Source organism: Anolis sagrei, chromosome X, assembly GCF_037176765.1.
Source record: "Anolis sagrei isolate rAnoSag1 chromosome X, rAnoSag1.mat, whole genome shotgun sequence".
In the NCBI taxonomy this organism is placed as follows: domain Eukaryota; kingdom Metazoa; phylum Chordata; class Lepidosauria; order Squamata; family Dactyloidae; genus Anolis; species Anolis sagrei.
The window spans coordinates 94,928,546-94,945,612 of NC_090034.1; positions in this window are offsets into that span (position 1 = coordinate 94,928,546).

Here is a 17,067-nt window from a genome sequence, read left to right on the forward strand (position 1 = left end):
AGTGAGGTCTGTTGGAACTAGGAAAAAAATGATTTATATATCTGTGGAATGACCAGGGTGGGACAAAGAACTCTTGTCTGCTGGAGCTAGGTGTGAATGTTTCAACTGACCACCTTCATTAGCATTTGATGACCTGGCAATTTTTTGGTGTGACTTGCTAGTGCCTCAATCTTTTGTTGAGAGGTGATTAGATGTCCCTGATTGTTTCCTCTCTGTTGTTTTGCTGTTGTAATTTTAGAGGTTTTTAATACTGGTAGCCAGATTTTGTTCATTTTCATGGTCTCCTCCTTTCTGTTGAAATTGTCCACATGCCTATGGATTTCAATGGCCTCTCTGTGTACTTTGAGAAATCCAACTTTTCCTAGTTCCAACAGACTTCACTACCTCTGAGGATGCTTGCCATAGATGCAGGCGAAATGTCAGGAGAGAATGCCTCTAGAACATGGCCATATAGCCCAAAAAAACCTACAACAACCCAGTGATTCCGGCCATGAAAGCCTTCGACAATACATGGATCATTTCCTGTTTCCAAAATTTAGCAAAAATAATTCTTGCCGCTGTTGCAAAGGATGTAAACAGTTTATCGATATTATCATTAAATATCTCTGATTCAAACATTCCTGAAAGATAAAATTCTGGTCTCACTGGAAATAATTTTTTTTAACATTCTGCATGTATGTTTCTCCAATATTCAGCTGTTTTGTCACAAGACCACCACATGTGGTAATATGACCCTTCATGTGATTTACATTTCCAACATTTGTTATCAGCATTTTTATATATTATTCCTATTTTTTTTTTGGTGTAATATGCCAGCGGTGCAACATCTTTAACCAGTTTTCCTGTATATCTGTAGCATAGGTATATTTTAGACATTATGTCCAAATTCATTCCCATTCCCTCAACCCGATCGTTCTTCCAATATTTCGAATCATAGAATTTTTGATTTCCTCTGTTTCTGTTGCCCATCCAATAAGTTTATTATAAATTCTTGTAATGCCTTAATACAGTTTCTCAAAGAGCATTCTGAACTCGACCAACGATGGAATTGTACCAAACTTGGCACACAGAACTCCCATGACCTACAGAAAATACTGGAAGGGCCTTGTGGACATTGACCTTGGGTTTTAGAGTTGTAGTTCACCTAGAGAGCACTGTGGACCCAAACAATGATGGATCTGGACCAAACTTAGCACAAATACTCAATATGCCCAAATGTGACAACTGGTGGAGTTTGGGGAAAACATAACTTGACATTTGGGAGTTGTAGTTGCTGGGATTTATAGTTCACCTACAATCAAAGAGCATTCTGAACCCCACCAATGATAGAATTGGGACAAGCTTCTCACACAGAACCTCCACGAACAACAGAAAATACTATGTTCTCTGATGGTCTTTGGTGACTCCTCTGACACCCCTTCGCAACCCCCCCCCCCCCCCCGGGGTCACAATTTCCAGGTTGAGAAACACTGATCTAGACTCTTCAAACATTGAAGCATGTTTGAAGAGTCTACTTCTTCTCTTCTTCTCTGTCCAGAAGGGGTGGAAATGGAGGTTGACCACAGGGGACCATTGGCCAGCTCTTATATGGCTCTCTGACAGCATTTTCTATGAGTGATCAGTTTTAGGACAGATCTCTGTCAGAGCCATCTATGCTTTCGTCTTATTGGAGACAGAAGACAGAGACAGAAAACCATTCACACATCACAATTATCCTTACATTATCAGTAGTTTAACTTGGGGAAAAAAGTTAACGTCTGCCAAGTGCACTGCAATTAAAATGCAAAGTCTGTTAAAAACATGGCAACACCACCAGTAGGACAAAACTTTGGTTGGCTAGCCAGAAGTTCTTAAAAGATACAAGGGTTTTGTGAGACACAGAAATCTGCGCTCACTCAGGGCTATGGAAGACAAATCCTCAGTTGGGTTAGTCTTTCTTGCTCAGCATTTGTCTTCAGAATTTTCTTCTCTGAAATTAAAATGATGAGGCCATGCTATTGCTTTTAATTAGAGTGAAACAGGACCAGCTGGTTCAGATCTCACCTTTTGCATGATGTTTCACAATGTCCCTTTTAGGATGCATGGAAGTTGACTTTCCTGACCAAGATCCTGTTGGTGTGCAGTCATCTCCATCAGGATGCATCCACTAAGTTTCTACATTACAATGTCCCTGCAACTCCCTGTAGTGATGTCTGAGCTGACCCCAAGGCAGATCAGTGGCCGTGTGCAGGGATACCAATAGACAGAGAGGTTTTTGATCAGTGGTTCCCAACCTTTTTTTGACCAGGGACCATTTGACCAGGGACCTATTTGACCAGGGACCACTTTGATCACTTCTAGTGTGAGAGAATTGGCCATCTGCAAGGACATTGTGCAGGGGATGCCCAGAGGTTTGATATTTTACCATCCTTGTGGGAGGCTTCTCTCAAGTCCACTTTGATCAGGGACCACTTGACCAGGGACCATTTTGACCAGGGACCACTTGACCAGGGACTGTTTTGACCAGGGACCTATTTGACCAGGGACCATTTTGACCAGGGACCACTTGACCAGGGACCACTTGACCAGGGACCATTTTGACCAGGGACCACTTGACCAGGGACTGTTTTGACCAGGTACCACTTTGACCAGGGACCACTTTGTCCAGGAACCACTTGACCAGGTACCACTTTGACCAGGGACCACTTGACCAGGTTTCACTTAACCAGGGACCACTTTGATGAGGGACCACTTGACCGGGGACCATTTTGTCCAGGGATCACTTTAACCACAGACCATTTCACCAGGTACCGCTTGACAAGGGAACATTTGACCAGGGACCACCTTGACCGGGTCCACTTGACCGGTGACCACTTTGACTGGGGACCAATAGACCAGGGACCCCTTTGACCAGGGACCACTTTGACCAGAGACCACTCTCCAACATTAGTACCAAAAAGGTTACAAATAAGTTTTTGGCCAACTTCAGATTCAGTTTGGGGTGCTGATTCAGAAAACTGCATTGGATAGACCACATCAGCTCCAGTTTCTGGTACATATACCATGGGTTTTTTTGGGGGGGGGGGTTGTCGTGTCAGGAGTGACTCCTGGTGTGAGAGAATTGGCCGTCTGCAAGGACGTTGCCCAGGCGACGCCTGGATAATTTGATGTTTTTATCTTCCTTGTGGGAGGCTTCTCTCATGTCCCCTTTGCGTGAGGAGCTGGAGCTGATAGAGGGAGCTCATCCGCCTCTCCCCGGATTTGAACCTGCGACCTGTTGTTCTTCAGTCTTGTCAGCACAGGGCTTTAAGCCACTGCGCCACCGGGGTCAGCAACAGGGAAGAAGTGGCAGGTGGCACGAAAGGAGCAGGACCTGAACAGCCTCCTTAGTAGCAGGTGGGAAGGAGTGATAGAGTTGGACATCATCAGGGTACAGGTGACATCGCACCCCAAAACTCTGGATGTTCTCCCCCAGCAGCTTTATGTAGATGTTAAACAACATGGGAGACAATACTGAACCCTGAGGAACCCCACAAGACAATGGTTGTAGGGTTGAACAGGAGTCCCCCGGTAATACCTTCTGGGTGGACCTTCCAGAAACGACAGGAGCCATTGTAAAACAGTGCCTCCCAGGCCCATTCTGGCAAGACGTCACAGAAGGATATCATGGTCAACGGTATCGAAGGCCGCTGAGAGGTCCAGCAGAATCAACAGGGACACACTCCCCCTGTCTAGTTCCCTGCATAGATCATCAACTAAGGTGACCAAGGCTGTCTCGGTTCCATGCCCAGATGTAAAGCCACTGTGCTGGATCCAGATAATCAGTGTCTTCCAAGAATACTTGGAGTTGTGAGGCCACCATACTTTAAAGCATAGGTTCTTTTTATTGCAATTTCCAGTGTGAGAAAGTATGAGGATTCTTACAGAATGTTTACACAAAGAATGACATTAGATGTACAGATATTCGGATTCAATGTAACTACATTGAATTAACAAAAAACTTACTGACTGACTGACTTACTTACTTAGGCAATCCCTCGTCGTCTGAGTGAGATTGTCCTGGCGGTGGGTCCGTAGGTGACTGTGGAGCCCTATTCTTTATCCGCTTGTTTTTCTGCAGTGAGGGCATCGGTTTCCAGGTGGAGGGCGGTTTCAGGGTTGGCTTGACACGCCTTCCTCTTGGCACGTTTGGTTCTGATACTGGGAAAAAGTTAAAAGTCATGCCTCATATTTACTAGCCTTGTATCTAAATTCAAACCCCACTATCCTAACTAAACAGAACAAACTAAAGTCTTCTGATGTTAATCTGTCACAGTTCCCATCTGCTCTAGTCATTATATCTAATGGTGAGGAATACAGAAGTTGTAGTCCAGCATCTGGAGAACCACATAAAATGGCATGGATGTGTGGCCCTTGTATTTGACACATGTGCACTAGGCCAGTGTTTCTCAACCTGGGGGTCAGGACCCCGAGGGGGGTCACAAGGGGTCAGAGGGGTTGCCAAAGACCATCAGGAAACAGTATTTTCTGTTGATCATGGGGGTTCTGTGTGGGAAGTTTAACCCAATCATATCATTGGTGGGGTTCAGAATGCTCTTTGATTGTAGGTGAGCTATAAATCCCAGCAACTACAACTCCCAAATGTCAAGCTCTATTTCCCCCAAACTCCACCAGTATTCACATTTGGGCATATTGAGTATTCATGCCAAGTTTGGTCCAGATCCATCACTGTTTGAGTCCACAGTGTTCTCTGGATGTAGGGGAACTACAACTCCCAAACTCAAGGTCAATGCCCAAAAAACCCTTCCAGTATTTTCTGTTGGTCATGGGAGTTCTGTGTGTCAAGTCTGGTTCAGTTCCATCGTTGGTGGAGTTCAGAATGCTCTTTGATTGTAGGTGAACTATAAATCCCAGCAACTACGACTCCCAATGACAAAATCAATCCCCCCCAACCCCACCAGTTTTCAAATTTGGGCGTATCGGGTATTTGTGCCAAATTTGGTCCAGTGAACGAAAATACATCCTACATATCAGATATTTACATGACAATTCATAACAGTAGGAAAATTAGAATTACCAAGTAGCAACCAAAATAATGTTATGGTTGGGGGTCACCACAACATGAGGAACTGTATTAAGAAGTTGCAGCATTAGGAAGGTTGAGAAACACTGCACTAGGCCTTTATCTCTTGTATAACAGAATTTCACATTTGCACACTCCTGCTGCTTTCCATATATTTTTGCTTCCAGCTACACCCTCCCTCCCTACAACATCTTGACCAATCCTCCCACATAAAAGGCCTTCATCATCAGGAAAATACCAAACCCCTCCCAAAATCTAGCTGAGTTTATTACCCAATACTTAAACAACACCGCTGTTTCTTCTCCTGGTGACAGCTTCCATTCAAAGAGGTGACTCAACCTGTCCTGCTCTTTCTCACAGGCTTCTCTAGGACATAAGACAACTTGCTCAACCTCTTGAATTTCTTGGGTGAGTTTGGGACAGAGAAAAGTAGGATGAACATGAGCAAAGAAGGGATTATCTCCAGAGTTTTTGTTTTTTAAACAGCTATTGAGAAGGCACTATTATTTTCTTGTCTTTGAATAATGCAAAGGCACATAGGAAGCACTTTGGAACATAGGTGCAAGGGGGATCTTGATGATAAGAAATTGGAAGAAATGGGAAATTCAAGACAGTGCTTCCATTTGCTGAATTTTAAGAGGGCTATCCGAGGTGCTGAACCAATTTAAGAGGGTTTACAGATTCCCCTCCCTGCTGTAAAACCTACGAATTCCCACTAGAACAACTGGTGTCTAACATTTTATTTATTTATTTCGAGTATTTTTACCCCACCCTTCTCAGCCCCCTCGGGAGGGACTCAGGGCAACTTCCAGCCGGCAACCATTCGATGGCTCTATATACACATAATAAAATACATAACAAAACCAGTAGTTATAAATAGTTAAAAACATTAAATCAGTACAATTAAGGCTACTAACCAATACCAGTCTGGTGACCATTATCTAGCTGAATTCTGTGATTGGAGATTCCATCCAACTTATCCCTAGTCCATTATCCATAGCCATTGTCATCATTGCCATTGTCTACATAATTTCCTGAAGGCCTGGTCCCACATCCATTTTTTAACTTCTTTCTAAAAGAGAGGAGGGATGAAGATAACCTAATTTCCCCAGGGAGTGAATTCCACAGGCAGGGGGCCACCACCAAGAAGGCCCTGTCCCTCATCCCCGCCAAGCGTGTTTGAGACAGAGGCGGGGCCGAGAGCAGGGCCTCCCCAGAAGATCTTAAGCTCCAAGGTGGGACATAGGAGGAGATACATTCGGACAGGTATGCTGGGCTGGAACCGTATAGGGTTCTGTATGTTGGCATCCTTTTAAGAACAAAACAAGGTACAATCCCAACAGTTCCAAAACCTTCATCCTCCAGGTATTTTGGATATCAGCTCCCAGAAGTCCCAACCAGCATTGTCAACATTCAAGGAATTATGGGAGCTTGAGTAAAATAAAATCTGGAGGACCAAAGTTTGGGAACCATTAACATCAGCATTTATTTAATTTAGAATCGGTGAAAAGAAACAGGAATTGATTTCAAAACATCGAGCCTCATCCTTTTAGTAGAAGGGGAAGTGAAAAATACAATGTGCAAGCTGATTCTTTATAGCTGCTTTTGTTAGATGCTCATGACAAAGAAGGCATCAAATGGTTGCAGAGGAAGTATGTGACAAGGAAGTGGTGAAGTGCCCTCCTCGAACGTTTGCCCTCTTGACCACACTTTTGACCATGCCTTTTGCTTGGTCACATCCTTTGGAATGAATCCTCATTTGGCTTAGCTACTAGACTAGGGCCTGAATCAATTAAAAGATTTGTAGTTTTTGGAGGTCCATTTTCATTTAATTTCCAAAAACAGAAAGGGGGAAACAAAGACTAAAATACCAGTGAAATTGATTCAGAGAACCAATATTTTCGGAAAGAGTTACTGCAAGTCCACAAAATACCTGAGACAGTTGGATCTGTAGTGCCTTTTTTTCCCCAGCAGAAGAAGCCTCCTCCATTCTTTCTTGAAAAGTTATCTCCTCCTCCAGAGAGGGCCCTGTGAACTTGCTTTCCTAGTGGCACTAGCATTGGGTGGCCATTGAAAACTTCATCTCGGAACATGATGTGAGTTGAACTTTTTCTCTCTGTGTGTCTCTCAGCCAGTAAATAGCGTGATGGTGTCCATGCTCTTACTGGCAACCAGCGACTACGATTCCCAGAAACCTCTCTTGCGGTATATCTTATTTTTAAAAATGTTATGGTTAAAATTTAAAATAATTCTGAAAAATCAGTACATTGGTGAATTGTTTCGAAACTTGGCAGTCCTGCAGTTATAAATGGGGTCTACAACTGAGATAGGTTTCATGCAGATAGGCCTTAAAACAGTGGTTCTCAACCTTCCTAATGCTGCGACCTCTTAATACAGTTCCTCATGTTGTGGTGACCCCCAACCATAACATTATTTCCATTGTTACTTCATAACTGTAATTTTGCAACTGTTATGTATCGTCATATGAATATCTGATATGCAGGATGTATTTTCATTCACTGGACCAAATTTGGCACACATACCTGATACGCCCAAACTTGAATACTGGTGGGGTTGGGAGGGATTGATTTTGTCATTTGGGAGTTGTAGTTGCTGGGATTTATAGTTCACCTACAATCAAAGAGCATTCCGGACTCCACTGACGATGGAATCGAACCAAACTTGGCACACAGAACTCCCATGAACAAGAGAAAATACTGGAAGAGTTTGGTGGGCACTGACCTTGAGTTTTGGAGTTGTAGTTCACCTACATTCAGAGAGCACTGTAGACTCAAACAATGATGTATCTGGACCAAACTTGGCACAAATACTCAATATGCCCAAATGTGAACACTAGTAGAGTTTGAGGAAAATATACCTTGACATTTGGGAGTTGTAGTTGCTGGGATGTATAGTTAACCTACAATCAAAGAATATTCTGAATCTCACCAACAATAGAATTGGGCCAGACTTCCCACACAGAACCCCCATGACCAACGGAAAATACTGTGCTTTCTGGTGGTCTTTGGAGTCCCCTCTGACACCCCCTCATGACCCCCCTCGGGGTCCCAACCCCCAGGTTGAGAACCACTGCCTTAAAATGTTATGAGAATTGTGCCTTAAAAGTTTCCCACGTAGCCAGTGGACCGAATCTCTGCCGAATGAAATGGTATCATCCTCTCCCCTCTCAGGTAACTTTCCGGTAAACAAAATTGTGACAAAATTAAAATCATGTGTACTTTATGTTTGGTCAGCCCACACACTGCTTTACCAAAGAAAGAAAATATGAAGTACATATATGAACAGTAAAGAACAAGTAGTTTAGAACAACATATGTACAATCATGTGATTAATTACATTGACTCACATAATATCCTTTTACGAGAGATTTAAAATGTTTTTTCTTTGTCCATGTGGAGAATCTTCCTCCCAGGAGCTCATGAAGCAAGAGCACACTCCAAACTCTGTCATTGTCTGCTTCTCTCTGCAAGTGCCTACATAGCTCAAGCCTAAAAAATGTCACAGTATCCAAAAGTCCCAGGCTCAGCCATCTCCCTGGGCAAAATGCAACCAATCAGCTTCATGCATCCTATTTTACAGTTGACACACACTAACAGATTTCATGCATGTTCCAACAAAAATGAGGGGTCAGACAAAAATGGACCAAAAATCAGCATGTCTATTGGCCCGAATGCACATGCCCATTAGCGACTCAATTTGCAAATCCATACATATTCCCAGTTCCATCTGTGAAACATTGGATGTACTGATGGAATCTATATTAGCGTGACTTCTTCAAAAATGCTATGGCACCATCACTGCCTACCACAATCCAATTTGTTGTTAATTGCCATCAAATTGACTTCAACTTATGGCGATCTTGTGAATGAGAGACTACAAGTCATCCTGTTATCAACAGCTCTGCTCAGGTCTTGCAAATTTAGGATCATTGCTTCCTGGTTTGTGTCTAGCTTCCTGTAATGATGTCTTTTCCTGCTGCCTTCTATCTGACCAAACATTATTGCCTTTTCTAATGAGTCAACTTTGCATTCAGTATTTAGGAATATAGCTGTGTGACATCATTACAGCAATTTGATGACACATTAACTGACTGTGTCATTTGGTTGGAAAGGTAGAGTTCTCTGACGGGGAGCCCTAGTTAATGGAATCCAGAGAAGTACATCTAGCAGAATCATTCCAAGCACTTCACACACAAATCCCAGATTCCCAATTGTGGATTCAAACTCCTGGAATCTATATAAATAAAAATATACTGTTTGTTTGTGGGATTAACATAACTCAAAAAGCACTGGACCAATTGACACCAAATTTGGTCACAATACACCTACTAACCCAAGGAGTGATCATCACTCCAAAAATGGATTTTGTCATTTGGGAGTTGTAGTTGTTGGGATTTCTAGTTCACCTACAAACAAAGAGCATTCTGAACCCCACTAACGATGGAATTGAACTAGACTTGGCACATAGGACTCCCACAACCAACAGAAAATTCTGGAAGGGTTTGGTGGGCATTGACCTTGAGTTTGGGAGTTGTAGTTCACCTACATCCAGAGAGCACTGTGGACTCAAACAATGATGGATCTGGCCCAAACTTGACACAAATATTTCATATGCCCAAATGGACGCAGATGGAGTTTGGGGTACCTTGACATTTGAGAGTTGTGGTTACTGGAATTTATAGTTCACCTACAATCAAAGAGCATTCTGAACCCCACCAATGACAGAATTGGGGCAAACTTCCCACACAGAATTCCCATGACCAACAGAAAATACTTAAGGCCAGGGCAAGAAAATGTAATCAAAGCCCTCCTGAAAAAGAGCCATCCAGCCATAGATATAGATAGATAGATATGATTCACACACAGAGAGAGAGAGAGAGATAGTATCATATATTTGAAAGGGACCCCTAAAGAAGGACAATAGTATGTTGCATGTTCCCGAGTAAGCAAACCAGACGATCTCCACATCAACATTGACAAAGAAACAACAAGAAGTACTGTTTATCCACAAGGATAAAGAAATTACATATATTAGAAACCAACACTTTCTCATTACTTTATTTTCCAGATCACCAGACTGGGCCACATCAACGCGAGACAGGGGATGGCTAGTCATATATAGAAGACTTTCGTTAGCTGGCACTCATGGGGATTGATAGATGCCAGATAAATATAGTGCCTAGTTGCTTGAGAGTTACTATTAAAATAGGCCTAATAGCATACCCCATATTATACCATACCATAAACTCTGTATTGACTATAGTAATATTGATATACAGCAATTAAAAGCAAACTAAGACAAACATACATTTTTTTCCTAACATTTATTTGATTTTATTGTTTATTTAAAGTATTATTTCTTACATTATTTTGCTGATGATGGGAGTTTCTGTTAACTGAGAGTCTGCTGTAATGTCAATGCACTCATTAACTCTCACAAAATTGGCTAGGTGATGATTAAATGCATGTATCACCCTTATTTACCAGGAAACAAAGGTACATTTGCAATTCATCCAGGAATATTTGCTACACCAGAGACTTGCGGGAGACTTCCATGCTCCCAAAGAAAAAACACACTCTGTAATCAGATGCATGCAAGTCCTACACTCACCTTGGCTTGCAACACAAACTCCCGTCATAACTCAGGACCAAATTAGAGGTAATAACATCCACATCTTCAGCCTTATGACGCTGTCTTATTAAAAATATGTTGCTACTTTTATTATGTGATGGTGTTGATGGACCAGAATTGTGGTTGTTTGGGAAGGAAGACTTTGGATTTTTTCCGTCTTCCTGTTATTAGATGAATGGTTTTACCCAATGTATACCTAAGTTCTGTCTCACAAAGGCTGAGAGCAAAGCTCTACCAATCATAGCTATGGTCCATCCTTGCTTCATTGATTTGTTGGACTACAGATAGGCAGTAGCCCCAATTGCAGCCACTAAGAGGCCAGATATAGTGTTCTGGATGTACAAGGAAAATATCATCGTCTGTCAATGGGATGAATGAATAGATAGGTGTGAAAAAGATGGTACCATGTTCTCCAACTGCACCAACTTGGCAAAGACAGTCCCAATTAGTCCCCAGTCCTTCCATTTTTTCAGCTGCTTTTGCAATGCCCAAGTTTCTCTCACCTCCATATGCTTTCTTCCTCTGCCTTCTGCTTATTTTGGTTGTACCAAACAGAGTTCAAGTTGTAAAACCAATTCATAGCCAATGGACCCACCAGGAGAAGGAGGACAGCAAGAATCTTGACTTTGGGTTGCTGTGGGTTGTGTGTATGACCATGTTCCAGAAGCATTCTCTCCTGATGTTTTGCCCACATCTATGGCAGGCATCCTCAGGGGTTGAGGGTGTGTGTTAAAACTAGGCAAGTGAGGTTTATATATCTGTAGAATGTCCAGAGTTAGAGGAAGAACTCTTCTCTGCTTGAGGCAGGTGTGAATGTTGCAATTGACCACCTTGAATAGCATTTAATGTCCTTTTATGAGAGGTTTAAAATGTGTTTTTTTCTGTCCATGTAGATAACTCCTTCAGCAGCTCATGAAGTGAGAGCACACTCCAAACTCTGTCTCTCTCTGCTTCTCTCTTCAAACGTTCTGTGCACCTGCATAGCTCAAGTCTGAACAAAAATGTAACAGTATCCAAAAGTCCCAGGCTCAGCTCTGTTGGAAACTATATGAGGTTTATATATCTATAGAATGTCCAGGGTGTGAGAAAGAACTCTTGTCTGCTTGAAACAAGTGTGAAAGCAATTGAAACCCACAAGCATGTGGATAATTTCAACAGAAAGGAGGAAACCATGAAAATTAACAAAATCTGGCTACCAATATTTAAAAACTTTAAATTCAGGGCAGTAACTAAAACACTCAGAAAACAGGGGAATTCCAGACAAGAATCAGTCAGGTCCAGCTAACACCTCCCAACAAAGAATCCCCAGGCAGCAACCAGCCAGGCTTTGAAGCTGCAAGGCCATTAAATGTTAATCAAGATAGCCATTTGCAACATTCACACTTGCCTCAAACAGACAAGAGTTCTTTCTTGCACCCTGGACATTCCATAGATATATAAACCTCACTTGCCTAGTTTCCAACTGACTTCACAACCTCTGAGGATGCCTGCCATAGATGTGGACGAAACGTCAGGAGAGAATGTTTCTGGAACATGGCCATACTGCCCAGAAAACTCACAGCAACCCAGTGATTCTGGCCATGAAAGCCTTCGACAACACAATCTTGCCTTTCCCTGTGGTTCTCCTACTTGGTTTGTTCTTTCCTATTAATAACTTCTGCCATTTTTGACTGCCCCCTGATTTTACCTGGCTACACATTTCAGTTTCCATGAGATGTTGGAGTTTAGGTATCATGGAAGGGGAATCTACTTCCATGGTTTAAGCCTAACTGCACCTATCTGGCATGTATCCCCTTTTCTACAAGCTGACTATTTTGTTTTGTTTTACTTTCATAATTTAGTCTATTTGCGCATATATCTGCATCTTGTAGAGAGATAAATGTAAAGTAGATGGTAATCAGACCTATCCCTGCCACTAAGCAAGCTCATCTATATGAATATTACTCAGGAGCAAATTCTAATGAATTTAATTTGATTTGATTCTCAGCAAAAAAGAAAAGAAAAAGAATTGGATTCTGTCTATAGCTGGCTCCATCTGACACCCACCAAAAAAAAAAAAAAACTCCAGAAGAACACACAGACAGAGGCAAGACAAACCAGTAACTGGGCAACCTGTAACTATATATAAAAAAAACCTGCACCTGTTTTCTTAAGCATGAATAGCCTGTATTCAGGTTCATAATTATATCACGTCTTATTTGGTACACAGGGATGTAAATTATTGTTCATTTGCAACCAACATTTCCCAGCATAGTGTTGTGTAATTTCTGGGAACTGAATACGGTTCATCTGGGGTTTGTTTCCTTTTTGTTTCCCTCTTCCATTGATTTGGCAGGATTCCTTTCAATAGGTTCATCACTGGTTAAAATTCAACTGCTTAAAGTTCAGCAAGACTCTTATCCTACAAAAGTAAAAACAAATAAACATATGGTTTTACTTTGAACAAGCCTATAATAAAACACACACACACATCTAAAAAATAGAATAATTAAAAGAACGGCATGCCACTTTTTTTGTGCCAGAAGCAACTTCAGAAACTGCTTCTGGTGTGAGAGAATTGACTGTCTGCAAGGATGTTGTGTCGGAGACGCCCGAATGTTTTTACCATCCTATGGGAGGCTTTTCTCATGTCCCCATCTCAAACCACTGACCTTCACGTCAGCAGTTCAGCTGGCACAAGGGTTTAACCCATTGTGCCACCATGGCTCTGGTATGCTACATGAAAAAACCCTCGCATCTATGCAGAGGCAGCCCTAGGTAATTTTCAATGATAAGCAAGCAGTGTTTTGCCCCCCCCCCCCCCCAGCATTGATATGGAGCAGGAACAAGAGGGGCTAGGCGAGGCTCAAGGGCCTGGCCCCTTCGGGAAGAGGATCACCCGGCAGTGAGGCAAGGAAGCCGAAGCTCCCCCTGGACTGCTAGGGCTGTTGTGAGCCAAGGGGGCTCTCCTCAAGTGGTGGTCGTGGGGCATTTACAGAGGCACCTCTGCGCCCCTGGCAAAAAAAGTGTATTGCGACCGCCTACTTTGCGCAATGGACGAGCCGCCCCTGCATCTATGGCAAGATGCCTGCCATAGATGCAGGCGAAACGGTAGGAGAAAATGCTTCTGGTACATTGCCATACAACCTGAAAAACTTATAACAACCCCGTGATTTTGGGCATGGAAGCCTTTGACAATACAAAACCCCTTCTGATATATGAGTTAAGAGAAAGATCTACCTAAACAAACAAACAAAAAAGACTCACTGGTGGAAAGAGAGTAGAAAATGGGTTGTTTCAGGCTATATGGCCTATAGAAAAAACCTATAACAGCCCAGTGATTCCGGCCATGAAGGCTTTTGACAATACAGAGTAGAAATTGATCTTCCATGGATGGGAACAGCTGCAAAGGCTCTCTCTCCTTGTGCTGCAACATTGATAAATGGGGTTTATATGACCAAGCAATAGTTCAGTTAGTTCAGTTCAGTTAGGTGATCCCTTGTAGCTCAAGGATGATGGTCTTCCAGATGTAGTGTCTAGGCCAGGGGTCCTCAAACTTTTTAAACAGAGGGCCAGGTCACAATCCCTCAAACTGTTGGAGGGCCAGATTATAATTTGAAAAAACCATGAATTCCTATGCACACTGCACATATCTTATTTGTAGTGCAAAAAACACTTAAAATAATACAATAATTAAAATGAAGAACAATTTTAACAAATATAAACTTATTCATATTTCAATGGGAAGTGTGGGCCTGCTTTTGGCTGATGAGATAGGATTGTTGTTGTTGTTGTTGTGTGCTTTCAAGTCATTTCAGACTTAGGTTGACCCTGAGTCAGGCATGTAGCTGGGGGGGGGGGGGGGGGCTTGAGGGGCTTCAGCCCCCCCCCCCCCTGAAATTCTCATGGTGGTTTGCGAAAAGGCCTTACTGGTGCATTATTTAAACTGTTATCTTTATTCATATCATGATCTGATCACCATACTCAATATATCCCATATGCATGGGGGTATTGGGGTAATGATACAAAAGGTTTGCTAGGCTAGACCCTCTTTCACTCAGACTCAACCCGCCCCAAAACTCAGCCCCCCCCCCGAAACCCCCCCTGAAAAAAACTTACCCCCCCCCCCCCGAAACGAAATCCTGGCTATGGGCCTGACCTGAGTGAAGGCCGGGTAAATGACCTTGGAGGGCCATATTCGGTCCCTGGGCCTTAGTTTGAGGACCCCTGGACTAGACAATGCCAAAGGGAAACTTTTACCTTTTTACATAATGAAAGATCTTAGAGATGGGACCCAATTGTAGACTATAAATTCATGTATGTTTCTTATACATTTTATACCCATAGCCTGAAGGTAATTCCATACAATATTTTTGATCTTTTTGTGCATGAAACAAAGCTTGCGAGCCTAGTAAAAGCATCACTATCTCAGCCACCCATGTGGACTATTATGTGCCTTGGATTATTTTGGATTCCAGAATATTCAGAAATACGGGGTGTTTCACCTGTATGACATATGTTCAGCCAGGGCTATGAGGAAATGCTCTGTGCTTACCTATATGGTTGTACATGTTCTGGCATGTTCAGTATATGTCCTGTGGCTCTCTCAAATTGGAAGCAAAGGCCAATGACGTGAGGTAGGTGCTGAATCAGCGCTGATATGAATGCTGACTCACCGGCATGACTTTCCATGGTTAAAGTGTCCGATTTTCTCATATTATGTTACTCTTGGTGAACATTCATAATAAACCATGCTACAGGGTGGAGTGAGACAGGGACCACTCCTGCATCTGAATCACCCAGTTACATGACAGAGTTTTCCATTTGCCTTTGTTGTTGTTTTGCCTATCAAAACCATACCAACTGACCCAGTTCGTCCAAAACTATCTCAATCAATCTTCTGTCATCTCATTTTTTTCAACTGCTTTTAAAATGTTCCAGATTCCAGTTTCTCTCATCACTTCCTCTTTGTCCTTGGCTTACTTCAATTGCTGCAAACTGAATTCAAAATCCAGCCATTGTTTGACGTCAATTAAATGAGAGAAATAATAATAAAAATAATAAAATAATAATATTACTTCAGTTCTTCATCCTTTTGCCATTTACCAATTTATGTTATGTTTCCATGTTTTTCTTATAATAAAAAGAAGAAAAAAGAAAAGATTTACCCTCCATCTTCCATTCCAGTTATCCTCATTCTTTTTCTTTAATGTCCATTTTTCATATAGTTCTCAAGGACCTCCCAGTCTGTCATTTTCATGGAGCCCTATTCTTGATCTGGATGTTCTCCCATGGTGAGGACATCTGTTTCCAATGAAAGGTGGTCCAGGTCAGGGTTGGTTTGACATGACTAGTTAATGAGCTTAAGGGCCAGGGCTTCCCAGTTCTTGGCGTCTATGCCACAGTTTTTAAGGTTGGCTTTAAGCCCATCTTTAAATCTCCTTTCCTGTCCACCAACATTTCATTTCCCATTCTTGAGTTAGGAGTAGAGTAACTGCTTTGGGAGATGGTGATCGGGCATTTGGACAATGTGGCCAGTCCAGCGGAGTTGATGGCGTAGGAGCATCGCTTCAATGCTGGTGGTTTTGCTTCTTCCACAATGCTGACATTTGTCTGCCTGCCTTTCCAAGAGATTTTCAGGATTTTTCAGAGGCAGCGCTGACAGAATCATTCCAGGAGTTGAGGGTATATATACAAGCAGCTCCCAAGTTATGAACAAGATAGGTTCTGTAGGTTTGTTCTTAAGCTGATTTTGTATGTAAACCAGAACAGGTACAAGTGTAAGCCCAGCCAAATATATGTGTATTTTAGCTTTTGGATAGTATAGGAAAAGGTGAACAGTCCTGTGGTGTTTCCTTTGCTGTCTGTGGCCCTTTTCAGAAGATTTCAACTCACATTCTGTTTCTGTGATAATTGAATTTTGAAAAAAAAAATGGCTTGTTGTGGAAACAAGGATTGGTCATAAAGCTTCAGTTGAAACATCTTTTCTCCATGGTAACTCTTTCAGGAGTGAATTTCCCTTCCAAGGGGTAATTTCTCTCACTTCCAGTTGTCTCAATATGTTCGTAATTATGAGTTGTTCGTGAGTCAGATGTTTGTAACTCAAGGACTGCTTAAATATGCCTGGACAACTTAAACATGAGCCAACAATGTCATATGGTAGCAAAAAAAGGCCAATGGGATTTTGGCCTGCATAAGTAGCAGTTTACTGCCTAGATCCAGGGAAGTAATGCTACCACTTTATGCTGCCTTGGTCAGACCACACCTGGAATCACACTGTGTCCAATTCTGGGCATTGCAACTGAAGCAAGATGTTGACAAGCTGGAATGTCTCCCAAGGAGGGTGACTCAAATGATTAAAGGTCTGGAGAACA